Source organism: Petaurus breviceps, unplaced genomic scaffold (assembly GCF_028583685.1).
Source record: "Petaurus breviceps papuanus isolate PSGF00001 unplaced genomic scaffold, PetGlider_PUasm1.0 90849, whole genome shotgun sequence".
Lineage (NCBI taxonomy): Eukaryota > Metazoa > Chordata > Mammalia > Diprotodontia > Petauridae > Petaurus > Petaurus breviceps.
This window is the reverse complement of record NW_027187361.1, coordinates 20,085,495-20,102,902: the sequence shown is the minus strand read 5'-3', so window position 1 is coordinate 20,102,902 and position 17,408 is coordinate 20,085,495. Positions and strand designations below refer to the sequence as shown.

The window sequence follows — 17,408 nt, the reverse complement described above, 5'->3', positions numbered from 1 at the left end:
CATATGCAGCTTTTATCATGTCTTTTAAAAAATACTCACTTCAAGTACCTCATACCCTTTTTAAGCTCCTCTACAAACCTGAGAGACAACATTATAGGATTTGTCCATAAATTAAGATGATAATAATAATAGCTAGTCTTCCTTCTCTAGTTAGACAGTTAGTAAAAGATCTACATCTGGAAGGAACCAGAGATACCATATAGTCCAACCATCCTCACTTTCATTTTGCAGATGAGGAAAATGAGGTAAAGGGAAATTGAGTGATTTCTTCAGGTCATATATTTTAAATATCAGAAGAAGATGGATTTAAATTCAGTTTAATGATACCGCATCCAGCATTTGGAGTTCCTCTGGTTCCAGAACCAATATTCTTTCCCTTGTAATTTGTCTGTCCTTGATATTATCATTAATTCAATTTGTAGTGTTCAAAAAATTTTTAGTCATTTGCAAAAATGTGTTTGTGCCTGCAATGTGTTATTCCATTACACTTTGTTTTACTTGTTGTAATGGGAATGTAAATTTTAAAGATCTTCCCTGTCCCTAGGCTAAAGTGCACATGGAGCCTGGGGTGGGAGGCTTGTTTTTTCAGTAGATACTTTGTGATTGGCCAGTGGGTCAAGAAAGTTGTTACATTCTCTGAGCCAGGAGAAGGCCATATAAGCCCTGATGCGAGGATTTGTTTTGAAAGGGGCTCACTTTGAGAAGTGTTCTGTGATTTGATCTGGATTCTGGGAAGCTGTTGTCGAGAGCCCCCCCTCAGCTTTGAAAGACCCACATGTTGAAACCCAGATGTTGATTGGGTATGGATGCAATGGTTGGACAGTTTGAAAACTGTCTACTTGATCTGTTTCTCCATCTTGATAATTCTGTCTCTATGTTCTGGGGTTCGGGGCACTGACCTTTTTCCCCTGAATTGGATGAACAATACAAATACTAATCAGTATTTGACTGATTAGAGTAGGCTTGTTGATCCATTTTGAGTTGCTTTCCTTTATCGGGGCAGATCTGGGAACCTCTGGTGGCAGCAACCCTGGGGACGCTGAGGTGCTTGCTGCTACACTTGTCTTTCTGAGTCTTCTGACATCATGAAATTTAACAATTAATAGACACATAGCATCTCTGTCATAATGTTGGTGTTATAGTTGTAAGTTGAAAATGTATTTATTATCACACTGCTACATAGTAATATGATCTCATAAGAGACTGTCTTGTAGGATCATACATGTAATAAATGAGACCATTTCTATAACAAATTTCTGCATATGGTTTGTAAACATTTGTGACAGAAGACCAAATCCCTAGAAAGGCTCTAGGCTATCTGGATAGGTGTTAGAAAGCTCCACAAAGTTCCTACTAGTTTTGTGGGAAAGTGAGCTCTTTATCTACTTTGTTTTTCATTTTAACCATTCTAAAACCAAACTTTACAAGTGTAATTATGTTCAATATTTTGAGGCTTATCAGATTTGGGGGCCTCAGAGGAAAATATTCAAAGATACGACTTCAGAAAATGAAAGTTTACATCCAGAAATATATTGCCTTAGTATCCAGGGACCATTTGGAACCAGAATGGATTTTAAAGATTTTCTAGGTCAATCACCATGACATATCTACCCTAACATTTAGAGCAATGGTTTAGATGGTATCAGCATTAGACTTCTAATTTTCCATCCTTAGATTCAGTCTTTTTACATAATTTCAACTAAAGGAATAATATTTCAGATCTAGAAGAGATTTTTGAGAGAATCAGTGAGGTGGCACAGTAGAACAGTATAGGACTTGGAGTCAGAGAGAACTCAGTTCAAATTCAAACACCTACAAGCTGTGTGACCCTGGATAAGTCATTTGATTTCTTGCTGCCTCAGATTCCTCATCTGTAAAATGGAGATAATAGTTGCACCTCCCCCCACTGGATGATTATAAGGATAAAGTGAAATTATATTTATAAAGCATCTTGCAAAACTCAAAATTCTACATAAGAACTACTAAGATCAGGTCAAAATGGATACATGACCTAGATATAGAGATGTTACAAGAAAATCAGAAGAACATGGAACATATTACTTATCAGACTTATGAATAGGCAAACAATTTATATTTAAGCAAAAGACAGAAAACAAAATTAGGTGTAAAATGAATAATATCAATTACTTTAAATTAAAAAAGTATTTTTACAAATGAAACAAAGGTAGCCAAGATCAATGGGGAGAAGAAAAATGGGAAAAATATTTGTGGACAGTTTATCAGATAAAGATCTTATTTTAAATAAATAAATAAATAAATATATATATATATATATATATATATATATATATATATATATATATATATATATATATATATATAAAGAGCTATCCATTGTAAGGTTCCACTCCTTTATTTTATAAAGAAACTGAGTTCCATAAAAGGAAAGTGATTTGATGAAAGCCACACATCTATTTAGTGACCAAACAGTTAACTTTCAAATAAGCAAGCCTCCCTCTGTTATTCCCCTATTTGATTAGAAAATGTCTTAAGGTAATAGTGCATTTCAATCTTTGGAGTTCCCAGTCTTTCTGCAGAGTATGGTTATAGATTTTTAAAAATGCAGGTGTGTTCTTGTCTTCCAATATTGCAAAAATACTAAAGACCATCAGGGAAGTACAGATGGGAATGGGGTTGGACACATAAAGTTATTTGAATTACAATATTTACCCCCCCAAAATTTACTTTGAGAATAGTTTTAGAAGTTACAGTTCAAAACCTTATTGAAGTATATTGCTATACTACGTAGTCCTAGAATTTTAAAACGACAAAGGTTGCTAGACCACTCCTCATACTTCTGTTGTGTGTAGTATTTGGAAAGTCTACTGAATCTTTTTGTCTTTTTTTTTTTTTTTTAGCAATTGGGGTTAAGTAACTTGCTTAAGGTTACCCGGCCAGTTATTTCTTGGTGTGGTGCTGAGTGTCTGAGCCCGGGATTCAATCTCCAGGTCGTCCCAACACTGGAGCCGGTGCTCTTACTTGCTGTGTTACCTGGCCGCCCCGAATCTTTTTGTCTTTATGTAAAAGCCCACCAGTATCCATGTTTCAAATGGAGCCCTAAACTAAGCAGTAAGAAAAAGGATTTTGTGACATTGGATGCCACTGGAAGAATTTAAAAATTTAATGCTTATGATTGAGAAGAGATTTTATTATGAAATTAAGACCTGCAAATAGGAAGGGTATTTAGTGGTATTTTCTATGCTTGGGGTTCTCTATAGAGAAGTAGATTTACAAATGAATCATATCATGTACATATCTATTCAACATCCATTATTGGTTTATATAATATATTGGTGTGAAATCTTTGCCTGTTTCATATTGTAGAACTGCAATTGTTTAGTTTCATGAGCTGTATGCTTCAGGGAGAGGATGTCATGAACAGAATTAAAGTATTGCTAGGTTAGGAAATAAATTGTAGGTTTATCACTAGTTATTCAAGGTCTGAAAGAAACTATTACAACTTAAACTCCATAAAAATGAGTTGTTCTATAACTAGTTTTCTAACATTTTTAATGTGTTTCGAATGAAATTTTTTTGGAGGTTGCTACCCCTGTTCAATGTCAAGCACTCAATCAACAAGAATTTATTAAGTATTTTATTAATAGACTCTGCTAACAGCCTTGCAAGACTGACACAATGTCATAAAGACAAACTTAGGCCCACATTAACATTGTGTTAATATGTATTTCCCCCTCTTTACTCAAGATAATAAAATTGGGCAGTTAAATGACATATAAAAATGTGTATCAGTGAGGTAGAGGGCATCAGAGTTCATGGGTTTGTTAAATCAGAGCTGTAAATCTGGAAGAGTTTCTATAGGTTCAACCTACTTGTTTTAGACCTTTGGGGAACTGAGTCTGGGATGTTCAGTGATTTGCCCAAATTCTCATAACTAGTAAGAGGCAGAGCCAGGATCCAAACTGAGGTCCTTCAATTCTATCCAATGCTCTTTCTCCAGTATTAACATGGATGCCAAACTGTAGTCTGTCACCATCAGAATAATGAGGTTTTACTAATAATGTGCCAAACATTATTGATATCTTTAAAAAAGTAGTGATAAGCAATTATGTTTCCTTAGTGCTTTGTTTCATAAATCACTGCATATAGTATTTCATTTGGTACTCACAACAACCATATTAATTATTCAGGGTAAGCATAACAATTTCCATTTAATCTGTGGAGAATCTTCAGCCCAGAGAGGTAAAGATTCTGTAGCTAGTAACTGTAAGCCTAGAACCCAAGTCTTCTGATGCCAAGTCTTGACAAATATTCCCTGGTAACACAAGAATGTGTGAATTTCTCTAAAGCCTCTTTTGCAGTGCATATTTATAGCCCTTTTCCTTTTGTGCCATTTTTCTTGTCATTGTTTTGTGGTTCACTGGGTCCTTTGGTGCCTACCAAAAATGTATTCAGATGGCAGAAATATAGGACTAAGAAACATTTTGTTTATTTCTGTACAGGCAGGAGTTTGTGAGGCATTGGGATAAACAGAATTGAAAAATCTGAATGATGAAAATATTCTGGGTGCCCTCTCCTGTTATCTTCCCTCTAGGGACCCCAAATGCCCTAGTCCACAGTCTGTAAACCTAAGCAGGATTTGTGACAAAAACTCTTCTAGTTGCTTTTGTGAAACACATTTTTGCACAGGATTCTCCCTGGGGTAAAATTCCTGTCTTCTTTTTTCAAGGTCCAGTTTCACTAGTTTCTTTCAAGATGCCCTTGATTTTCACTCTGATACTATTTTCCCCTCGCTCTGTGTTCTAATGAGATTTAAGGTCTATTTGTAAGATCCATCCAAACACCTAGATGCATGTTGCTTTGCATGGTTCCTTAATTATTCACCTGTGTCTGCCTTTTCTCCCTGAATAGAGAGTGTATCATTGATATACATTTCATAGGGCCAAAAAAAGTACAGTTGGAAGAAATATGAATGATCATCTAATTGAACACTCCCATTTTTTGTATAGGGAAATTGAGACTCAAAGTTTCTGTTCACAGAGATTTTGTATTGTCCTTAATGCCTAGCACACAACTCCAAGTGAACATGTTAAAGTCTCAGTAATTACTTCAATGGAATAAAATTGGGCCTCCATGAAATTGCCAATCAACAGGATATTCCTCTGTAGTTAACATTATTTTATTTAAAACACTAAATCAACTTGAACTATTTTCCATAAACAAAAATAATCACTAGCAAATATGTTTATTCTAGCTCTCTTGTTGTCATAGGCAGCTGAGTAGATAAAATGTAGAAAGACCTTGGTTAAAATCTGGCCTCAAATACTTTTTAGCTCTGTGACCCTTGGCAAATCACTTAATCTCTCTCTACCTCAGTTTCCTCAACTGTAAAATAAGGATAATAATAGCACTTACCTTACAGGGTTGTTATGAGGATCAGATAAGATAATATTTGAAAAAATACTTAGCACAGTGCTGCCACATAGTAAAAATACTTATTCCCTCCTTATTTCCTATGAAAGACAATTTTTAAAGTTTATTTGGTCAAAACAATATACCTTGATAAAAATTGTCCCCATATGAAAATCTTGACTATTTGTTGCTCAGAAATCCAATACCAAAATTTACACATAATATGGAAAATTCAGATGTTTGTCTATATGCGATTAATTACTTGGGAAATTAAGATATGCATATGTATTATACTACTATATTCAATTAATTGCAACAACAGAGACAGATGGTAAGTTTGAGGAGACTCTGGTATAAAAATGATATCTAGGAAATTTGATTGGAAAAGAAGGTAGGCCGGTTATGTAGTCAATGTAAGAGGTAACGTGGGCAGTCAAAATTTGGCACTAGTAAAAATGAAATTTTAAAAGAAATTTTAAAAATAAGCACATTTTCTATGGATAATGTATTGGAAGGCATACACAAAAATTGTATGGAATGAGAAATCATGGATGGGGTTTAATTTACATTGTTAGGTGGAATACCAAAATTGATCACATTGTGGACGGTTAAAGTATTGAACCATTATGGAATAGAGTGATGGAGTCATACAAGTTCTAGAATTGGAATGAAACTTCATTCATGTGGATTTAAATTGAGTTGTGAAGAAGAAAATATCTTCTTTTATTCAAGCTCCACAAAGTAATAAAATAAGCTAGAATTTAATTCTTGTAATCTTATGTTGGAAGTTAAAAGAGGTTCTTTCCAATTTCTAATTCAGCTCATTTCAACAAATACTCAGTCAATATCTACTCTGTGTAGACAATTTTACTAAGGCCTAAAATAATAAAAAATCTATGAATTCACTCCATTGAAATTAGCTCTACTAGTAGGATATGGCATTTAGACAAATAACATGAAAACATAATACCACGTAATAAGTCCATTATCAATCAACAAGTATTACCCAATTACCTATTATATATTAGGCACTGGAGATTAAAAAAAATATAAAAAGGGAAAGAAATAGTTCCTGCTTTCATTCTACAGAGGGAGACACATAGGTATGAGTTTGCACTTGCGCATATATGCATACTCAGATGTGTGTCTACATGTTTATATAAATTTATTTATATGCATTTAAAATATAGCCATACATGCATATGACTATAGGTAGGTAGGTATGTGTGTGTGTATATACACCTATAATATATATATACATATATAATATATCCGTTTATACATGTACATTCCTAATTATATACATATGCAAATAAATACATAAATATAAGATGTTTAGATATTTTGAAGATAAATAAAAGTAACACTTGAGCTGCCTTGAGCTCTTTTGAGAAGTTTTAAGGCTTCTGAATAAGAATGTTGAGGATGGTGCAAAATCTAAGAATGGGAAACTGTCCAGAGGCTTAGAGATGAGACATATAGTGCCATATGTGAGAAACAGTCCTTGGCAACTTTGAATGGCCAAGTGAACATCTATAGTTGACCAGAAAAAGGTCATTACCATTTGTAGAAATCAATGAAGGTATTTCTGTCTTTTGGTTTGTTTGTCTGTGTCCATATAGACACATAGATATAAGTGAATATCTATATAGATTATTTCCAACATATATGTAGACAGATAGATATAGCTGAATATCTGTATCTATTTAATATTTCAAAGCACCCTTTTATTGTTCTTTTGTAATGCCTGCATGTGGGTAGAGACTAACTAGGGGCTCAGATATATGCAAGACTGAATATAAGTGTCCTGTGGGCAAGGAAAGAGCCCTCATTAATACCTTGGAAAGATAAATGGATGCCTATGAAAGAGGTGAAGAATCTATTTAATCTATCATGAACAGAAAATTTTGTTTTCCTAATATCAAGTTTAAATTAGCCTCTTGGCAACTTCTCTGTACTGCTCCAAATTCTGTCCTCTGAAACCAGGCAGAAAAAGACTAATCCATCTGCTATGCAATGACCTTCAGATCAATCAATTAACCAAAAAGTATTTAGTAAACATGAACTGATGCAGAAAACAACATACACAATAATTATGACAATAAAAATGAAAAGAACTACCATACACCAGAAAAACAAAAGTAAATGCAACAAAAAATTAAAGATAAAGAGGGACTTGAATGAAGACTTATGAAAGCATAATCCCAATTGATTCTTTTATGGAGGGGGGAGGTTCATAGGTGTTACACATTGCATGCGTTTTTGTTGTTTAATGGATCTATCGGTTGTGCTGATTTCTTTTTCCTCTTTTAAAAATGGTATTTGTTAAATAGGTTGACCCTGGGAATGGGAACAAAGATACTTTGGATAATTATGATAATGAAAAATAAAGACGAATAAAAACTGATTAAAAAAAGAAAGTATTTAGTAAGCTCATACTATGTGTCAAGTAAAGCAGCTAGGGTGTTTAGTGAATAGAGTGCCAGCCCTGGGATCAGGAGGACCTGAGTTCAAATCGGGCCTTAAATATTTACTAGCTGTCTGACCTTGGGCAAATCACTTAACTCTCTTTGCCTCAGTTTCTCATCTGTAAAATGAGCTAAAATAGGAAATGGCATACCACTCCAGTATCTTTGCCAAGAAAACCCCAAATGGGGTCACAGAGAATTGGATAGGACTGAAATGACACAAAAACAACAGCAGTAAATGTGCCAAACATTGGGAATTGTTCTAGGGATATAAGTAAAAAGAATTAAAGAAGCCCTACCTCCAAGTAGCTTACATTGTAATAGTGAAGACAGCTTTGATGTCTGTTCTATGAGGTTTTCTTTTATACCATGTAAAAAAGGACTGGTTTCTTTCCTTGAACATCACATAGGATGAATTTGAAATTCTTCATCATTCTGATTGTCCTACTCTGAGATCTTTCCAGTTAATTGGAGACCTATGTAAAATGCAGTTCTTACAATAGAATCACATTTCAGATGTGATCTGACCAGGCAAGGATACAATATTTCTATTACTTGCCTAGTCTCAAGGACAACATCGCTCTCAATTCATCCTAAGATTGCCTTAACTATTTTTTTCAGCTGCCATATCATAATCTTGACTCATTGAATTTGTGGTCCACTACAAATATCAGTTATTAGCAAAGACAAGAATTCTACCTTGTCTAAAGATTCTAAGTCGTTTAGAGAATAGTGGCAAAGGGACAAGTTTGTGAATATGATGATCAAATTGTCCATTTGGCTTTTCATACCTTTTGGGGAAAACATCGCTTGACAAATATTTTACTTTTTATTTAACTTTGACCGGACACCTCACAAACATGTGCCTTTGATGACAAAGGAAGAATATGCAGGAAGGTGGCTCTCTCACTGATATAACAATGATTTTAAGGGGAGAGAGAGAGACAGAGATACAGAAACAGAGACAGAGAGAGAGAAACAGAGAGAAGCACACACACAGAGACACACAGAGAGACAGAGAAAGGTTTAAATCATACATCCTGCTGAGAAAGGCAGGAATCACCTATCATTGTATAAAAGCGACAGCACATTTAAAACATTTCCTTTTTTTTTTTTTAGATTTTTACTCAATTTCTGATGTTGCAAAGCCCTGGAGGTTGATCATCACTAGGCAGACTGGAATTGCTCCAACTTTGATAAGACATTTGATTTATTTAAATGCTTTGTCTAGGACATCAAAAAATTAGTTATCATAATGAAATATAATTACCAAAGTTAATACACTGAAGCAGAATAAGTGTATAAAAGCATCTCTATAAATCCTAGACAAGTATGTTTCCTTTACAACCCTGCTGTGGTGTAAGAAGGAACACTGTTTCCATGTCTTTCACAGATGTATTCCAAAGCAAAACCCCCTCAACTTGCTCAAGTTTAAAATGCTAAGGATTTCATAGCTTCTGCTTGGACCAGTCCTTTGTACTTAAGTACATTAAGGGTTATTAGAACTCATTATGATCTATTAGCATATCAAAAGATCCTTTAAAAAGACCATGCATGTGTACTTGTCCTTACTTTTATTTCTTTTCCTGTGCATTTTTTTTCAAAAGCTATTTATACTCTTTAAAGAAGTTTAATGTTATCCAATTAACATCAAACATTCTTTTAGAACTATTATGTGTAAGGCACTACACTAGCCAAGTCTAATATGTGCTTTCTGATAAAATCATATCCTTTGCTCATAATTATGTATGTGTATATGTGTGTATTTTGCACACACATATATATTCAGTATTTTCAAAAAAACAAGAAGAAAATGAGGAGGGAAAAGGAGAAATTGAAGGAAGAACTTGAACAAAGAAATAGTTTGAAAAAGTTTGCTGTTGGAAGTAAGACACTGAATAAATTAAGAAGTGATAATAGGATTGTCTTTGGTGAGGGCCTAGTTGAAGTTGGATAATATGAATTGATAACTTTCCTAGTATTCACAATTATTTAAATTCCCTTACCTCATTTCAGCAGCATGAAGTAGAGTGATTGTAGATGGTGAGAGTAATATAAAATGAGGTTTAGCATGGGATTAGTTGTGATATGCCGGATACTAGAATAGAGGCCAATGTAGAGAGTGAAGAGGTTAGAGAAGAATGAAAGTGAAGGGAAAGTAATAAGAAAATAATGAGCCATGGAAATGTTTAAGATTTGTATTTATCAGCTATGAGTCATGTGAAGATATAAAATTATAGGAGAGATTTGTCAGAGAGTAATGTCAGCATTTTTAAATGACCATCTACATTTATAATTAAAATGGAGTCAAAGTGTAGGTCATAGAATTTAAGGAGACTAGACAATTGGGAGATTCCAAACTTTGAGGAAGCAACGAATTGAATGTTTAAATTTTCTAGTATAATGGCAGGATTTGGAGAGGAGAGGGAAATGGTGATCCAAGTACTGAACTTAGTGAAAAAGGAAGGAGAATGACCTGGGAGCCAGTATAAAAGTCACCATAATATGAAATAAGTGGGAAATACTGACACTATGAAATTCAAAGCTAAATTACCTCTCGATTCCTTTCTAACTCTCTATCTTATGATTTTTGTAACTTCTCCTTTCTCCCTAGCAGTAGTAAAAGGAGTAAAAAAAAAAAGATCTCATCTTCAGTTTTTTATTATTCAAGTGTTCCTGAGAAAGTCATGAAGTGAACTTAATGTCTGGTGTCTGGTGCTTCTTCACAGCCCTGCCCATTTTGGGTATGAATTGCCTTGATAAGTTTATGGGCAGCACTCCACCCCAATCCCTTGGGACTTTGCAGACTAATTTCCTCAATCTGTTGGTTTGCTCCAGTCTATTTGTTGATATTCTGGTTCCAAAGTTCTCTCTTTTTGGAATCTTCCATGCAATGTTCTGTACCTCAATTGTTAGTCCAAACAAATCCCAATATTCTCAAATGCCATTGCAATTGCTTTCTTTTCTTTTTTATATACAAAGACATTTATCTTTATTAAATTTCATCATTTAAGATTTAGTCCAACATTCTAGCCTGTCAGGATTATGTTGGATCTTTTTAAAAAATAAATTTTATGTTTATTTTTAGGTTACATCATTCATTTCCACAAGATTTTGAGTTACAAATTTTCTCCCCGTCTTTCCCCTACCTACGACCCCAAAACAGTGATCAAACTGTATATCCCCTCCCCCAGTCTTTTCTCTCCTTTATCCAACCCCATTCCTCCCTCCCTGGCCAACTTTTCAGTAATGCAAGATGCATCTCCATACCCCAGTGCCTGTATATCTTATTTCCCAGTAGAATGTAAATAATAATAATAATAATTTTATTTTAAACATTTGATTTTATAACTTCAAATTCCAGATTCTTTCCCTTCCTCCTTTGACACCGACCCTTACTGGGGAGATAAGCAATACAATATAGGTTGTACATGTATAGTTATGCAAAACATTTCCATAGTAGATATATTGTGAAAGACTGACTATATTTCCCTCCATACTATCCCACCCACAACTTGTTCTATTTTCTAATTTGACCCTGTCCTTTTCAAAAGTGTGTGCTTCTAACTACCCTCCCTCCCTCCTAACCTGACCTCCCCTCCATCATTCCCCATCTCATCCACTTACCCTCTACTCTCCTGTAGGGCAAGATACCCAATTTAGTGTGCATGTCATTCCCTCCCTAAGCCAAATTAAATTAGAGTAAGGTTGACCAATTCCCTTTTGCCTTCCTATTCTTCCTCTGCATTGTAAGAATTATCCCTTGCTCCTTCTATATGACACAATTTACCCCATTCTGTCTCTCCCCATCTCCTCTCCTTATATTCCTCTCTCACCTCTCAATTTCACATTTTAAATAACATCACTTCTGATTAAATTGATCCTGTGCCCTCTGTCTATGAATACCAGTACACACATATATACACACATATGTATTCATATGCACTTATACCTCCTATATAGACATATATATGTACGTATACATCTGTATGTATGTATATGTATAATATATGTAAATACATTTATATTTTCTTCAACTATCCTTATGCAGAGAAAAAATTCATATGTTGCAATTATTGTTTTTTCCATGTAGGCATGTAAATAGTTCAACTTTGATAAGTTCCTTATGATTTCTTTTCCTTTTTTACCTTCTCATACTTCTCTTGCTTCTTGTATCTGAATGTCGAATTTTCTATTCAACTCTTTTTTTTTCATCAAGAATTCTTGAAAGTCCTCTATTTCATTGAAAGACCATATTTTTCCCTCAAACATTATACTCAGTTTTGCTGGGCAGGTGATTCTTATTATTATTCTCAGATCCTTTGACCACTGGAATATTATATTCCAAGTCCTTCGTCCCCTTAATGTAGAAGCTGCTAGTGTTATCCTGATTGTGTTTCCACAATATTCAAATTATTTCTTCTTGGCTGCTTGTCATATTTTCTCCTTGATCTGGGAACTCTGGAACTGTCTATATTATTCCTAGGTGTCTTCTTTTTGGGATCTTTTTCAAGAGGTGATCAGTGAATTATTTTGATTTCTATTTTCCCCTCTGGTTCTAAAATATTGGGGCTTGAAAGATGATTTATAGATTCTTTTTTTGATCATGGCTTTCAGGTTGGCCCAATAATTTTTAAATTAGCTCTACTGTATCTATTTTCAAAGCCAGTGGTTTTTCCAATGAGATATTTCATAGTGTTTCCTATTCTTTCATTTGTTTGGATATGTTTTATAGTATCTTGATTTCTCATAAAGTCATTAGCTTCCATTTGCTTCAATCTAATTCTTAAGTAATTATTCTCTTCAGTGAGCTTTTGAAATTCTTTTTTTCCCTCTAGCAAATTAGGCTGTTTAAGGCATTCTTCTCCTCATTGGTTTTTTTTGTCTTCTTTTGTCATTTGAGTAAATCTATTTTTTAAGTTATTTTCTTCAGATAGGTTGTTGACTCTCTTTTCATGATTTTCTGGCTTCATTCTCATTTCTCTTCCCAATTTTTAATCCACTTCTCTTACTTGATTTTAAAAATCCTTCTTGAGATGTTGATATTTTTCCTGGAGGCTTTTGATGCAGGAGTTCTCACTTTGATGTCTTCCTCCGGCTTCCATGACTTCATCCTTTTTGTCACCAAAAAAGGATTCTATCATCTGTTTGTGCTTCTGCTTGCTCATATTGGCAGCTGATTACTTGACTTTTGAGCTTTTTGCCATGGTAGAACTCTGCTTCCAGAGTGGAGAGAGCTGTGTCCAAAATCGCTGGGGTTTTCACAGCTGTTAATGCCATTAGATGAGTGGCCTCTCTACAGCCCCCACATGCTCTGGCTCACTGGTTACATATCCCAGGACCACCACCCAAGACTGTGATCTGGATCGAAGCAGGTCAAATCAAGAGCAGTTAGCCTCTGAATGGTCACTTGGTCCCTCCACAATCTGCAGGCCAGGAGCCACATGGCAATGGCTGCAGCCACCACACCTCCTCTGCTTCTTGCTCCAGGGGCAGGAGCTGGACCACACTCTTCTATCCTCCCCTGGACGAACCAAGTTCCACACTGACCTTTTACTTTGTCTTTGACATTTGTGGATTGAGAAGTCTGGAAACTGCTACAGCTGTTGGTGATCAAATCTCTAGAAGTTGGCTGCTGCTCTGGGGTTAAAACCACAGGCTCACATAGGTCTTGCCTTGGCTCCCAGCATGCTGTGATAGACCCTTCCTGCCAGCCTGATGGGCTTCCTTCAGCAGGAGATTTGTTTCTTTCTGTCACTAAGTGGGCTCTGTAGATCTAAAGTTTGTTTAGAGTCATTTTTTACATGTAATGGAGGAGGTGGAAGCTGGAGCTGAACAGAAGTCCTGTTCCTACTCTGACATATTGGCTCCCCTCCATTTAGTTTTTAATTCTCCAAATATGGTTCTGAATAGACTAAGCAAATAGTTAGTCAAAGAGAAGGCAACCAAATTCTAATAAGCAGTGTGGTGTGCATTGTTTCATCAGAAAGGAGTTCATGGTTTGATTATATTGCTAAGGGTTGGCCTTGTAATAGCAACCACATAAGGAGTGAGATGCTGATTTTATTCTGGAAGCTGATGAACTTCTATATCAAGGGGATATCAGTTGCATTACAATTGAGTATCTGAAGCTCCAATTTGATTTCTCTAATAAATAAAAAAGCAGATGTTGGTAGAATAAGCATCCATAGGGTACATAGTAGTAAAATAGTACACTTTCTGCAATATCTACAAGCCAAAAGATTTAACATAAAGAATTGAATCAAATTTTTTTTGTTGTTTCTCATTCTTGCTGAGATCCTTGAGTACACATTAAGCAACTGATGGTTAGGTTAATAAATGTACAAACCTAGACATAACTGCCACCCCAGCTACTACAATGAAGCTTAGGGGTTCAAAAGTAAAAGTAATCACAAGAGTTGTATGAGCAAGCACCCCAGCGTCCTCAGGGTCGCTGCCAACACAGGTTCTTAGATCTGCTTTGTTAAGGGAAAGCAACTCAAAATGGGTTAACAAGCTTACTTTAATCAGTCAAATATATATCGTTTACCTAGTTCAGGGGAAAAAGATCAGCACCCTGAACTTCAGAGTATACAGACAGAATTACCCAGACAGAAACAGATGAAACAGTTTTCCAACCTGTCCAACCATTACATCCATACCAGATCAACATCAGGGTCTTTCAAAGCCGGGATGGGGGTGGGGGTGGGTGGGGGCTCTCAACAATGGCTTCCCAGAGTTTCATCTGATCAAATCACAGAACACTTTTCAAAGTGAGCCCCAAAGCAAAGCCTCACATCAGGGATTATATAGCCTTCTCCTGGCTCACAGAATGTAACAACCTTCTGGACCCACTGGCCAATCAAAAAGTATCTACTGAAAAACAAGCCTCCTACCCCAGGCTCTAGGTGCACTTTAGCCTAGGGGCAGAGAAGATCTTAAAAATTTACATTCCCATTACAAGATTCTAGGACACACACACACACACACACACACACAATGACTTAGTAATGTTAGCTATATTTCATTGGCTACATTCCAGTTTGGAGACTGGTATCCGAGCCAGCTTATAAAATACTGGGTTTACTTCTAATGTGCTCTTCATGTCTCCTAAGCTAACAAGAAGGAGACACTTGTTGCAGCTCAGTGATTCAGTTTCTGGAAGATTGACTCAGCTTAGGTGATTCTCAACCATATTTGAAGAACGAAAAAAGTAAATGGAGATAGAATCAAGATAAACAAGGACAGTATGTCATTGTTGTGCAAAGAAAAGAAATCCTTGTCATAGATAGAATCAGGAGAGATCTACATTCACACCCTCCCTCTGCCATTTCCTGGCTCTATGACATAAGCAAATTAAAACATTTTTGGAGCCTGTTTACCCAACTGTAAAATGGGGTCAATGATATTTGAATTACTCACTTCACAGCAGTTCTTTTTGTTTGTTTTTAATCAAATGCTTTGTTAACTTCTAGTTTACATCATTAATTTCCACAAGATTTTGAGTTACAAATTCTCTCCCCATTTTTTCCCCTACCCACTACAACAAAATAGTGATTGCACTGAATATATCCTCCTCCAACATGCATTCTCCTGTTTCTTCTCCCATACCCCCTCCAACTTTCCAGTAGGGCACTGTGAATCAATGTGCCCCAGGGCCTGTATATCTTATTTCCCAGTTACATGTAAAATAACATTGATAATAGTACATATATATATATATTTTATTTTAAAACATTGAATTCCAGATTCATTCTCTTCCTGCCTTGTGTCACACACCATTATTGGGAAGATAAGCAAATCAATATAGGTTGTACATAGGTAGCTATGCAAAACATTTCCATACTAGATATACTGTAAAAGATTGACTATATTTCCCTCCCTCCTATCCTAAATCCCACTTCTTTTATTCTCTACTTTGATCCTGTCCTTTTTCAACAGTGGGTGCTTCCAACTTCCCTCCCACACAGCCTGCCCTCACTTCCATCACCCCCCCCTCATCTCCTTCCCCCTCTACTCTCCTGTAGCGTGAGATACCCTGTTTAGTTTGTATGTAATTCCCTCCCTAAGCCAAATTCAATGAGAATAAGGTTGACTCATTCCCTTTTACCTACCTGTTCTTCCCCTCCATTGTAACCATTTTCCCTTGCCTCTTCTATATGAGATAGTTTAACCCATTCTGTCCCTTTCCATCTCTTGTCATCATATTCCTCTCTCACCTCTTAATTTCACATTTTAAGTATCCCTTCCCATTAAATAGGTCCTGTGCCCTCTATCTATGTATATCTGTACACATATATACACACATTCACATATATATTCATGTGCCCAAATACCCTCCTATATAGAAATATGTATGTATGTGTGGGTGTGTATATACACACCCACACATATTTCTATTCCCTTCAATTATTTTCATAGTGAGAAAAGTTTCATAAGTTACAATTATTGTTTTTCCATGTAGGAATGTAGATAGTTCAACTTTGATAAGTTCCTTATTATTTCTTTTCCTTGTTTGCCTTCTCATTCTTCTTGTATCTGAATGTCAAATTTTCTATTCAACTCTGTTTTTTTTTCAGCAAGAATGCTTGAAAGTCCTCTATTCCATTGAATGACCATATTTTTCCCTGAAACATGATACTCAGTTTTGCTGGGCAGGTGATTCTTGGTTTTAATCCCAGGTCGTTTAGCCTTCAGAATATCACATTCCAAGCTGCTTGATCCCTCAGTGTAGAAGCTGTCAGATCCTATGTTATCCTGAATGTGTTTCTACAATATTCAAATTATTTCTTCTTGGCTCCTTGTAATATTTTCTCCTTGGTCTGGGAATTCTGGAATATTGCTATAATATTCGAAGGAGTTTTCTTTTTGGGATCTTTTCCAGGAGTTGTTAGATGGATTCTTTCAACCTCTACTTTGCCCTCTGATTCTAAAACATCAGGGAAAGTATCCTTGATAATTTTTTTTCAAGTGGTTTTTTAACTTCTGGTTTACATCCTTCACTTCCACCAGATTTTGAGTTAGAAATTTTCTCCCTGTTTTCCCCCTACCCCCCCCCAAATAGTGGTCCCATAGGATATCCCCTCCTCCAATCTACTCTATGCCATATCTTCTCCCATACCCCCTCTGACTTTTCCTGTAGGACATAGTGGAACTTCCCTTGTCACCTACCCTTACTGGGAAAACAAGGAATTCAGTATAACTTTTACATGTGTAGCTATGCAAAATATTGCCATAATAGATATATTATAGAAGACTTCCTCTATTTCCCTATCTCCTATCCCAGCTCCCACTTGTTCTATTTTCTCTAATTTGGTCCTGTCCCTTTTCAAAAGTGGGTGCTTCTAACTTCCTTCCCCCAGCTTGCCATCCCTTCCATCATCCCCCCTCTCATCCCCTTCCCCCCTACTCTCCTGTAGGGTACAAAACCCTATTTAGTGTGTATGTCATTCCCTCCCTTAGCCAAAGTCAACAAGAATAAAGTTGACCCATGCCTACATGCCATGTTGGATGGATTCATCTCAATTGTTGGAAGCATTATTTTTTAAA

At 35.8% G+C, this 17,408-nt stretch overlaps 1 protein-coding gene across 1 annotated transcript in view; it reads left to right on the top strand.

Moving 5' to 3' along the window:
- Nucleotides 1–17,408, top strand: part of GABRG3 (gamma-aminobutyric acid type A receptor subunit gamma3) — an 858,838-nt gene that overhangs the window by 149,555 nt on the left and 691,875 nt on the right. The gene's annotated exons all lie outside the window — the stretch shown is intronic.